Here is a 5,756-nt window from a genome sequence, read left to right on the forward strand (position 1 = left end):
AAACGTGATAATTATTGGTTGTGTTTCATTTATCAAATTTCACTTTTTTTAGAAAAAATCCCCAAGTGCAATGAAATTACAAAAATTTCTTAAATACACTTTTAAGTTTCCATTTATCATTATGATGTCTACTTTGGATTTGATGTTCTCCGAGTCGCATTTCAGATAATTGATGCTTACCAGCATTTATTTTTATTCATATATAAGCTTCTAAAACTTTTTATCTTGCGAAAAAACATTTATTATTCGGTCTTTCTTTTTTGACAGGTTACTTTTGAAATGAGAATATACATCCTATTGATGTTTACGCTTGGTTTCCTAAATATAAGCAAAGGTTATGTAATGCAACAGAAATGCCACAAGAATTGTAAATGCACAATAAGGAAACACGAAGCTGTTTGTTGTGGACGAGATTTGCATAATATCCCACAATTTCCAGATAAAATAGTTTCTGTTATAATGAGTGGAACAAATTTAACGAATATTGATAAAAATGGATTCCAGAATTTGACCTTTATTAGACTGAAAGAATTAACATTAAATAACAATCTTATTGCGTTTATTTATGAACATGCGTTTGTCAGTTTAACATTTCTGGATAGTTTGCGTATTTTTGAAGAAAAAAGATTAAAGGTGAATGTAATCAAGGTATCCGTTGGGAAAATAAAAACAAGAAATATTCGATCTGTATATTTTCAAAATAATGACTGGCTTTTCCTTCCAGTCGACAAGTTTTCAAGTTTTTCATACAGTAAACTACGCACTGTTCGAGTTAATGGTAACAGTTTTTCCAAACTACAGTGTGCGACATTTACACCATTAAAAAAGTTGCAAAAGCTGTTTTTGAATAAAAATGAGATTGGACACATTGATTTAAAAGGCATTCCGAAGGATTTAGTAGACTTGCGTTTGAATGAAAATCTTCTCCCAAAGGTTCCGGAATGGTGTACGAAGGATAGTCGAGGTGTCAGTTTAGTAAATAAATTAGAAAGTTTAGATTTAAGCGATAATAATATTGGGGACATAAGAATACAAGCTTTTTTATGTTTGCAAAATTTGAAAAAGCTTTTACTCAATAGAATACCGATCAAAAGAATTCGGTCAAATATATTCGTATCCATGCCAGTTTTATATTCAGTACAACTCTCGAAAATAGGATTTCCTTTGAAAAAAATAGACGATTATGCGTTCAATAGTTCATCTCTTTCAAGTCTGCGTATGGATGTTGCAAATTTCCATTTCGATCAAGAGGAGTTTAATGCACAGACGTTTTTTCCTTGTCACCAAATCTAAGTTTTCTTAACTTAAACAATAATTTTTTCCCTAAAAACGAAACAAAGATGCAACAAATGTTTTCACCTTTAATAAGGCTAAAAAAGTTAATAATATCTTCAGCCAATCTTTATATTCTTCCGAAAAATGTCTTTCCGTATTTAAAATCACTCGAAACATTGACCCTAAGTTCAAACAGATTGACAGATTGGAATGATGGAAGTGAAATATTTCAAAATATGACGTCTCTTAGAAACCTCGACTTGAAAGGTAATTTCATCAAAATCATAAATAAAAGAACTTTCCCTGCAGACATACTCAGATCATTAACAGTTCTGGATTTGAGCTTTAATCCTTTTGTATGCACTTGTGATCAACTATGGTTTACAGAATGGATTAAAACAACCAAAGTAAAGCTTCTGTGTTATCCAACGCACTATCAATGTAGGGCACCACCCGCGCTTGATGGAACCTTATTTCAAAAGTATGTTGACTCTTCTAAGGAGTGTCCCCCATGGAATCCTATTTATACCATGGTGATTATCTTGTTATTGTCAGCTACGGTATTAGCATTGCTATTTGCGATAATAATGAAGTGTCAAACAAACATTAAAAACTATTTATACCTGTGGAGAATCAATTACAACAGAAGAAAAGGTTATCTCCCCTTGCAGGATGCAGATGATTTCGAATATCATGCATTTGTTGTATATTGTGATGCAGATCGCCATTGGGTTCACCAAAAATTTCTAAAGAAACTAGAACAGGACGAAGGAATGAAACTTTGCATTCATCATAGAGATTTTGAAATCGGGGAATCAATTACTGCAAATATCAATAACTATCTAGAGAAATCATGGAAAGTGGTTGTTATTTTATCAAGAGTGAATGGTGTCAATGGGAGGTTGATGTCGTTCAAGAGAGAAGACGACGGCATGGAAGGGATGTATTTTTATTGATTATGCTTAAAAATATTGACTCTAAACATATGACGAATCAACTCAGAGCCCTTCTAGACAGTGCATCAAGTCTAAAATATCCAAATGACGTAGGCGAAGAACTGTTCTGGACGGCAGCAGTAGTAACACTAAGAAAGCTATTGGAGCATTCCCCGACAGCACTGTTATGATAACTGTAACAAATCTAAATATGAAATTTTAGAAAATGCTTTACAACCGTGTAACACTTTGATTTCTTAATGTGAGCATTTTAGAAGTATTTACTGTGATGGTCATTTGATTAACGATTGAATTCAAATGCATTGTGTATTTGTGTCTCTGGTAATGCAGATTTCTCCATGAAATAATATTCATTCAATTGCTAGATAAAAACATGTACGTATAACTACAAATGTATCTGGTTTTAAGCCATGTATCTTAAAAAAAATGAAATAAGCTTTATTATTTTCCTACGGTGAGCGATTGTTGCTAACTTCTACGTCAATTGTGCATGTTGTGTATTGTATTATATTATATTATATTGTTCCTTCTTGTTATATTATAAGTTACTTTTAATGGCAAACTGGCCCGTTTTTTATTTATTAGCTTTTATCTGCCAAACGTGATAATTATTGGTTGTGTTTCATTTATCAAATTTCACTTTTTTTAGAAAAAATCCCCAAGTGCAATGAAATTACAAAAATTTCTTAAATACACTTTTAAGTTTCCATTTATCATTATGATGTCTACTTTGGATTTGATGTTCTCCGAGTCGCATTTCAGATAATTGATGCTTACCAGCATTTAGTTTTATTCATATATAAGCATCTAAAACTTTTTATCTTGCGAAAAAACATTTATTATTCGGTCTTTCTTTTTTGACAGGTTACTTTTGAAATGAGAATATACATCCTATTGATGTTTACGCTTGGTTTCCTAAATATAAGCAAAGGTTATGTAATGCAACAGAAATGCCACAAGAATTGTAAATGCACAATAAGGAAACACGAAGCTGTTTGTTGTGGACGAGATTTGCATAATATCCCACAATTTCCAGATAAAATAGTTTCTGTTATAATGAGTGGAACAAATTTAACGAATATTGATAAAAATGGATTCCAGAATTTGACCTTTATTAGACTGAAAGAATTAACATTAAATAACAATCTTATTGCGTTTATTTATGAACATGCGTTTGTCAGTTTAACATTTCTGGATAGTTTGCGTATTTTTGAAGAAAAAAGTTTAAAGGTGAATGTAATCAAGGTATCCGTTGGGAAAATAAAAACAAGAAATCTTCGATCTGTATATTTTCAAAATAATGACTGGCTTTTCCTTCCAGTCGACAAGTTTTCAAGTTTTTCATACAGTAAACTACGCACTGTTGGAGTTAATGGTAACAGTTTTTCCAAACTACAGTGTGCGACATTTACACCATTAAAAAAGTTGCAAAAGCTGTTTTTGAATAAAAATGAGATTGGACACATTGATTTAAAAGGCATTCCGAAGGATTTAGTAAACTTGCGTTTGAATGAAACTCTTCTCCCAAAGGTTCCGGAATGGTGTACGAAGGATAGTCGAGGTGTCAGTTTGGTAAACAAATTAGAAAGTTTAGATTTAAGCGATAATAACATTGGTGACATAAGAATAAAATAAAATTTTGCGGTCGTATATTGGTATCACTTCGTCGTCGGCGTCGGCGACAGCGTCAGCGTCGTCCGAAGACATTTAGTTTCCGGACAATAACTTTAGTATAAGTAAATATAAACCTATGAAATTTAAACACAAGGTTTGAAACCACAAAAGGAAGGTTGGGATTGATTTTGGGAGTTATGGTCCCAACGGTTTAGGAATTAGGGGTCAAAAAGGGGCCCAAATAAGCATTTTTCTAGTTTCCAGACAATAACTTGTGGAACAGTGTATGGATCTCTCTGAAATTGTACCACAAGTTTCCATACCACAAAGGGATGGTTAGGATTGGCTTTGGGGGTTATGGCTCAAACCGTTTAGGAATTAGGGGCAAAAAGGGGGGGGGAACAAGGGTTTCCTGGTTAATGGACAATTTACTGTCAATTTTTTTTTAGAAGTTACTATTAAATGCTGATGAAGGTATATTATTTTTAGAAGTTACTATTAAATGCTGATGAAGGTAATAAACAAAAATTTAGGGGGGGGGGGCAATTTTTTTTTCCTCAAAAGAAAATTCTCTTCAAATCAGTATTTTTTTGAAGGGGGTGGGGGTAAAAAAAAATTGTTTTTCATCAAGATTTAAGAAATTGTCAATTTTCCAAAGAAAAAAATTGGGGGTCACAATTTATTTTGCTAATTCTTTATATATAGTCTGAAAACAGATTTACTAAGTATAATTGCGCAACAGCACAGTGTATTGCACAACAGCAAGAAATTTTCAATTGAATATAAATTCAAATCATACAACCAATTTCAAGTTCTTTGACTACATTTATTCTGTGTCAGAAACCTATAATGTGTCAAATATTTAATTACAATCCAAATTCAGACATGTATCAAGCTTGAATATTGTGTCCATTTTTGTCCCAACTGTTCAGGGTTGGACCTCTGCGGTCGTATCCAGCTGCGCACGGCGAAGCAGTTTATTTTATTTTACGTATGTTAAAAAAATGTGATCGATCTATCAAAGCAAAAATGAGACTAAGCGCGCATAACCTCGAAAGAGGGAGATATAATAAATTAAATTAAATTTCTAGAAATGAAAGATTTTGGAAACTTTTTAAGTGTGTTTGCAAAACAAAATTAAAGACGAAAATCAATGCATGTGTCAGTGTCAATATTATAAAAGGGAAAGAGAAACCCTTGAGGCAAATATCTAAAATCTATTTAAATTTTAAAATTATCAATAATGATAGTGTGAAATCCAAATTATTAGCTTAGCAGCACCCCAGCAGTGGGTCTTTGCAGATACTTAACGTGTGTGTTCTTCTTATATGCCTCCTTATATTTCTGATGATCACCATGATGCAGTTAACTTTTATTCAGCCATGGAAGTATTATATAATACAACCTATTGATACCATAGTTGGCATTATATTTAATGTATTATTATACAATGCACTTTGTATTGGAATTTACCGATTGTTATAATTGATTTTGTGCTAAGATCAGTGCGGATCCAGGAATTTGAATTTTGACAAGCCAACGTTTGGGGTGATACTTGTAAAAATTCTATGCTTTTATCATATATGAAGCTCCATAAGGGGGCCCCTGCCCCATCCCCCCTAAATTCGCCTCTGGTGTTAATAAATATTGGCAGAGACATATGTACACATGTCATGTATATATGTCTCTGATATTGGTCTATTGTCTATTGTTTTTTAAAAATGTTTGCTCTAACCATTTACTGTTATTGGCGTATATCAGACTATAAATATCATTAGTCGTTAATTATATTTGGACTAAATTTGTTCAGATACACCTGGGACTTTATATAACATAATTGGCCGAGGTCTAAATATCAAAGTTCCGGTTTAGCACGTTCCTCTCCGGACTTCGTTTCACAATTACAAAAAC

The 5,756-nt window shown here is 32.5% G+C and overlaps 1 pseudogene; it reads left to right on the forward strand.

Annotated features, from left to right (window-relative positions):
• The first annotated feature begins 342 nt into the window (after window positions 1–342).
• On the forward strand, window positions 343–2,401 carry LOC127709605 (toll-like receptor 3; annotated as a pseudogene).
• The last annotated feature ends 3,355 nt before the right edge of the window (window positions 2,402–5,756 follow it).

This window comes from Mytilus californianus, unplaced genomic scaffold (assembly GCF_021869535.1).
Source record: "Mytilus californianus isolate M0D057914Y unplaced genomic scaffold, xbMytCali1.0.p SCAF_7, whole genome shotgun sequence".
Classification (NCBI taxonomy): Eukaryota; Metazoa; Mollusca; class Bivalvia; order Mytilida; family Mytilidae; genus Mytilus; species Mytilus californianus.